This window comes from Mus pahari, chromosome X (assembly GCF_900095145.1).
Source record: "Mus pahari chromosome X, PAHARI_EIJ_v1.1, whole genome shotgun sequence".
In the NCBI taxonomy this organism is placed as follows: Eukaryota; Metazoa; Chordata; class Mammalia; order Rodentia; family Muridae; genus Mus; species Mus pahari.
This window is the reverse complement of record NC_034613.1, coordinates 94855326-94862550: the sequence shown is the minus strand read 5'-3', so window position 1 is coordinate 94862550 and position 7225 is coordinate 94855326.

Sequence of the window (7225 nt, the reverse complement as noted above, 5' to 3'; positions counted from 1 at the left end):
AAGAAGAAGAAGAAGAAGAAGAAGAAGAAGAAGAAGAAGAACTGTGCAAGGATGTGGAGAAAGAAGAACACTCCTCCACTCCATTGCTGGTGGGATTGCAAGCTTGTACAACCACTTTGGAATTCAGTCTGCTGGTTCCTCAGAAAATTGGACATAGTACTACTTGATGACCCAGCAATACCTCTTCTGGGCATATACACAGAAGATCTTCCAACTGGTAATAAGGACACATGCTCCACTATGTTCATAGCAGCCTTATTTATAATAGCCAGAAGCTGGCAAGAACCCAGATGTCCCTCAATAGAGGAATGAATACAGAAAATGTGGTACATTTACACAGTGGAGTACTATTCAGCTATTTAAAACAATGAATTTATGAAATTCTTGGGCAAATGGATGTATCTGGAGGGTATCATCCTTAGTGAGATAACACAATCACAAAAGAAGTCACTAGATATCCACTCACTGATAAGTAGATATTAGTCCAGAAACTTAGAATACCCAGGATACAATTTTCAAAACACAAGAAAACCAAGAAGGAAGACCAATGTGTGTATACTTCATTCCTCCTTAGAATAGGGTACAAAATACCCATGAAAGGAGTTACAGAGATAAAATTTGGAGCCAAGATGAAAGGATGGACTATCCAGAGACTACTCAACCTGGGGATCCATCCCATCATTAGCCACCAAACCCAGACACTATTGCATACACCAGCAAGATTTTGCTGAAGGGACCCTGATATAGCAGTCTCTTTTGAGGCTATGCCAGTGCCTGAAAAACACAGAAGTGGATGCTCACAGTCAGCTATTTGATGGAACACAGGGTCCCCAATGGAGGAGCTAGAGAAAGTACCCAAGGAGCTGAAGGGTTCTGCGACCCTATAGGTGGAAAAACAATATGAACTAACCAGTACCCCCATTGCTCGTGTCTCTAGCTACAAATGTAGCAGAAGATGCCCTATTCGGCCATCATTGGGAAGAGAGGCCCCTCAGTATTGCAAACTATATATGCCCTAGTGCAGGAGAATGCCAGGGCCAAGAAGTAGGAGTGGGTGAGTAGGGGAGCAGGGGTGGGCAGAGGGTATAGGGAACTTTCAGGATAGCATTTGAAATGTAAATAAAGAAAATATCTAATAAAACTAAAAAAGAAGAAATGTAACTAAAGAAAATATCTAATAAATAAAAAAGAACCTTCCAGAAAGAAAGAAAGAAAGAAAGAAAGAAAGAAAGAAAGAAAGAAAGAAAGAAAGAAAGAAAGAAAGAAAGAAAGAAGAACTCTGTGGTATTGTGATAGGATCAGACTGGTTGATCAGTGAAATTGAGTCGAAGACTCCGAAATAAACCCACATACCTATGGACACTTGATTTTTTGACCATATAATAGAAAAAGAAAACATCTTTAACAAATGGTGATGGTGTAACTGAACAGAAGGTGGGGAATAGCTTTCAACTCATTGGTACAGGAGAAAACTTCCTGAACAGAAAGTAAATGGCTTAGGCTCTAAGATCAACAATTAATAAATGGGACCTTATAAAATGGAAATTTTCTGTAAAGCAAAAGACACTATTAATAGGACAAAATGGCAGACTACAGATTGGGAAAGGATCTTCACCAAACCTACATCTGCCAGAAGGCTAATATCCAAAATTTATAAAGAAATAAAGAAGTTAGACACCAACAACCCAAATAACCCAAATATAAACGGGGTTCAGAGAAACACAAAGAATTCTCAACAGAGTAATGTCAAATGGCCAAGAAACACTTATGCAAATCAAAATGACTCTGAGATTTTATCTTATACCTCTCATAATGGCTAAGATCAAAAACTCAAGTGATAGACAGCATATGTTGGTGAAGATGTGGAGAAAGGGGAATACCATTGCTGTTGGGTGTACAAACTTGTACAGTCCCTTTGGAAATAAACTTTGCACTTTTTCAGAAAACTGGGAGTACTTTTACTTCAAGACTAAGCTATACTATTCCTGGGAAAATAACCCAAAATTGAATCACTATACCACAGGGACTCTTGCTCATCTATGTTCATAGCAGTTTATTTGCAATAGCCAGAAACTGGAAACAACCTAGATATTCCTCAACTGAAGCATGGATAAAGAAAATGTAGTACATTTACACAACAGAATACTATTCAGCATTAAAAACAAGGACATCAGGAATTTTGTAGTTTGCAGATAGATGAAACTTGAAGCAACCTAGACCCAAAAGTACATGCATGGTATATACTAAATTATAATTGGATATTATCCAGAAAACATACTCCATAGACTCAAAGAAGCTAAACAAGAAGGAAAGCTCAAGGGAAGATGCTTGAACCTTACTTAGAAGTGGGAATAAAATTTTTGTAAGATACAGGTGGAGGGAACTGGGTGGGCAAAGGGATGGTAGAGAAATGGGGGAGATTTTCAAGATCAGGTGTGGAGAGAGACAGGAGATGTGTCCAGATGGCCATGAAAATTAAGGGAAATCTGCAGCTGGTGAGTGTCGAGGGGAGGGGAACATCTCAAGGATACTTTGGAGACCTGGGATACGAGAGGCTCCCAATGAGAATGACTTTAGCTGAGATTCACAGCTAAATGGGGATATGGAATCTGAAAAGGCTACCTCCTGTATAGCCAGGCAGGAACCACATTTGTGCTATAGGAACACGAACCCAGCCACAAAGCTTTCAACAAAATGTATCCTACCTACAAAGCACTAATTCCTGATGCTATTCATGCTATTCTGTTATGCTTGCAGACTCAGCAGTCTAACATGAAAGGAGCCTCTTCTCAGAGACTGCATCAAGGAGTTAACTCAGATAGATGAAGATAGCCATGGCCAAACATTGGATGGAGCTTGGGAACCATTATGGAAAATGTGGGAAAAAGATTGTAGAACATGAATGGGATAGGAGCTCCACAGGTAGACCAACAGATTTAAATAACCTGGACCCTTGGGGTCTCTCAGATACTGAACCACTAACCAAAGAATATATATGAGCTGATATATATATATATATATATATATATATATATATATATATATATATCTCAGATATGCACTTTGGTCTTGTGGGACTCAAACAACTAAAGTGGGACTATCTGTTGTGTTTATAAAATGATAGAGAGGGAGGATATGTTCTATGGAGGTGTGGTGAGCTATGGGGAAAGGAGGTACCTCAGCAGGCCCAGGTTAAGGCATCTCTTCCCCCTGAGGGACCAGCCACATGATGGTATAGTATAGAATAGAGTTTATTAAGGACATGGGGAGGGGAGTCATGAGGGTAGTAGAGCTAGAGAAAAGGAGAGAGAGAGAGAGAGAGAGAGAGAGAGAGAGAGAGAGAGAGAGAGAGAATAGAGGAGTAGAGGAGAAAAGGTTGGCCATGAACATGTGAAAAAAGTGGGGAAGGGAATGGAGAGAGAAAGGGAAGGGATAGCAAGAATAAGAGAAAGCAAGAGATCAAGAGTGGAGTAAGAGAGCAAGAGAGGGCAAGCAGCCCCTTTTATAGTAGATCAGGTCTACTTAGCTTTTTCTAGGTAACTGTGGGGCAGAGCTTATAGAGAATACTAACATTCTCTCATTTTGGTTTAATTAAAAAAGAAAAAAATTGAAAGAGGTGATGGTTGAGCAAGAATAAGCTCATTGTGATCTCTGACTACTTCCTGCTGGCATTGGAGCGATGTGTCTCTAGGAAATCTAGAAGAATAGGTATGGTGATGTTTGTCCAGTGTTAGGAGAATTGGCAGTTTCCTTGATGTCCAGGGTCTGTGGAGACATCTGAGGATAGGTCAGAAGGAACAGGTCCAATAGAAGCATCTGTGTCTGTGAGAGAAGAATGAAGCATCTGTAGGTCACTTTTCTGGAACTGTCCTAGATGTAGTAAGCACCTGGACGTGACAAGATGCTGGAACACACACACACACACATACACACACACACACACACACACACACACACATATTATATGTAGATAATAAGATTGATTACGTTTGGGAGAAAGAACAACATTATTCTTAAGATGCACATTTGAAACCCAGAGGAATACCACCCTCTGCAATAGGTATCAAGTGGGAACTTTAGGCAGATGTACTAATCTGTATGGAGTCTATTTGTCCCATGAGAGGTAGATCTGAGTGGGTTTACTGTAGCTTATAAGTTTACAAAAGAGATAACAATATGAGTGAACAACATGTACATAAACATTTAGGAACTCAGATGATGTTAGGACAGTGGCATAGCAAGAAGGGGAAATATGAAGCATTTAATCAATTACAACCAATTTTGCGTATGGAAGTATGGAAGTAACATATCTATGAAAGCTTTTTCTTTTATTTTTTTCTTCTTTTTTTTTGGCTGTCCATGTAGTCAGAAATCTGCAGAAGAATAAACAATAATCTAGCAGTCATATATCAATTAAAAAATGACAGAGTCCGCTAGACAACAGTTCCCTGTGTTCTCTGTGGTCATCATGGCAACTTGGGTGGAGTCAGTCTGGTTTTCAAGCCCAGAAGATGCAGGCAGGGCTTTGTCTCTGTAGAAAGGATACTTGTGACATGAGAAACAACATACCTTGGTTTAGGCAATATATTTCATTTGATTCAGGGTATCCAGTTTTGCCCACTGTGTTTTTTAGTAATTATCATAACGAAATCCAAGCAGCCTCTTAAAGCTGTATCTATATCTTCCAAGACCTTGTAGGGTAAACTGTTAAAGGCTTTGGGAGATTCTGTCTGCCATAAACTTAAGTATTTTAATAACAAGCAGATTTCTGACAATATTGAGGGGTATATCGATAGGTTATATCTGAACAGAGCACATCACTATTCAATGGCAGGAGAAAGAATCATCATCTATCAAGACAGGATAGGAATGAAAATCTTAAGTAACTTTGACAGGTTGTGTAAGTAGAGAAAAATACATTTTTTTTACATTAACAGAGAAACATTTGGCTGGGACCAGGATAAGATTGCTGACAACAGTGGCTTGAGATCGTGGTGACAGAAAGTTTTTCCAGGCAGGTTCAGGCCTATGATGAGGACTGTGTGAGCAGGCTATGAGAACAGGCCAGGGGTGTGGGAATGCAGAGCTGTATTGGCTCTGGGCTTTGGACAGGCACTGTGTAGAGGCCAAGGCAAGTCACAGAGACTGGTAAACTCATGGCCCGATCCCTGTTGGAGCTGGGGAATTTTAATGCACGAACTGGAAAATGGTCTCTGTGGTGGTGGAGGACGAGGCAGAGGCAGCTCCAGGTGCTGAGAGAGTGACAGGACGATTGGGGCTGGGCATGCAGAACAGCTGGCAACCCATGCACCATTCTGTGGAGCTAAATAGACATTCATGTATGGCTGTAGCTGCCTTTATTTCTAGACAGCAGTGGTGACAGCAGCCGCCTGCAGCTGAGCTGGTGTTTACCTCAGCCAAATAAGTGGTGGGACTTCTTCCCAGCAGCTTGAAATTGTATTCCAGTGCTTCTGACTGTCAGAGTCCAAGGTGGGGGGTTGGGGGGGAGAGTGCCTGAAGAAGCATGTCTTGTATCCAGAAACATGCAAGCTATTCTTGTGGCACATTGCAGGGCTAGCCATCACTTTATAAGTCCCAGGAAGAGAGGGAAAGAGAGAGAGATAGGGAGAAATTGAGGGTCTTCCTCACACACATGGGAAAGTGGTTTCTCAGACAAGCTGAAAGCTGTAGAAAGTGGCTTCTCAGACAAAGGAAAAAGCTGTTTCTCTCACAGCTGTAGCGGGTCCAAATAAAACTATAATAGTGTTCTGAGTGGTCAAAGAAGGCAGTGACAACAGGGCTGATAAGGGCAGGCAGGGCCAAAGCTGCTTTTCCTATGGCTGTGAGCCAAGCAGGCAGGCTGGGCCAAGTGGCTGCTATAGCGGACAAAGTGCAGGAGCCCCTCACACAAGAGAATATGCAAGTGTAGGGGCGGCAGGTAGGCGTGTTGCAAAGCAATGAAGTTAGCCATTTAGAGATATTGTTTTCTGTTAACTGTGAGTTAGACCAAAACATCCCAGTAAGTAGGGACAAGGCAGTGAAGACCAACCCATGGGTGAGAGAATAGGGTTATTAACTGCCCCTACCAGTATCCTGAGGGCATCATCAATAGCCAGAGAGATTCTAGCACAGGCTGGACCACCATGTCATCAGGTGATGGACTGGGGCTACAGTTGGAACCAGTGTTCTTGAGCCACAGAGATCAGTTTGCTTGGCCTTGGGAATTCTCAGTAGCAAGAAAGAAACCATCTCAAAGGAGAGAGGAAAACCTCACCCAAGGGAAAGAGTCCTAGAACAAGGGTCAGTGAAAAGCCAGAATGCCTCCATCCTCAATGGTGGCACAGGGGTAGCTCTGATCTCAAGAACTCTTCCCTGGAACCATGCAGATGTTTACTCTGACAAGTGGGGGGGAGGGGAGGAGTGGCTTACCAGTTCTCCAAAGTTTAGGATATGGAACATTGGCTCTCCATGTAGTAGCAGGTGGCATGCAAAGCTACAGTTTCTAAATCAGAATCTCAGCACCAATTTTGTGTTTATAAAAAAGATAAAGGGGGGGTATGTTCTATGGAGATGTGATGAGGTGTGAGGGAAGGGTGTCCCTTGGTAGGCCCATGCTAAGGTATCCCTTCCCCCTGAGGGACCAGCCACATGATGGTATAGTATACAATAGAGTTTATTAAGGGCATGGGGATGGGAATTAAGAGGGTAGTAGAGGCAGAGAAAGGCAGAGAGAGTAGAGAAGTAGAGGAGTAGAGGCCAGCCATGAGCACATGGAGAAATGGGGGGGGGGGGGGGAGAAAGGGGGAAGGGAAGCAGAGAAAGAGCAAGAAAAGAAAAAGAGCAAGAGAGTGAGGAGGAGGCAAGCAGCCTTTTTTTATAGTGAGTCAGGCATACCTGGCTGTTGCCAGGTAACTGTGGGGCAGAGCTTAGACAGAATGCTAACACTATCCCTAAAGCTGTTGCCTGTCTATGGAATATGTTCCCCTAACTTGACTGTCTTGTCTTGCCTCAGTGGGAGAAGAAGAGCCTAGCCCTTCAGAGACTTGATGTGCCAGGGTGTGGAGATACCTGGTGGGCCTTCAATGTCTCAGAGGAGAAGTAGATGGGGGGAATCTGTGGGACAAACTGTGGGGCAGGGACCAAAAGAGGGAACAGCAATCAAGATGTAAAGTGAATAAAAGAAAAAACGAGAGAAAGGAAAAAAAGAAGGAAGGAAGGAAGGAAG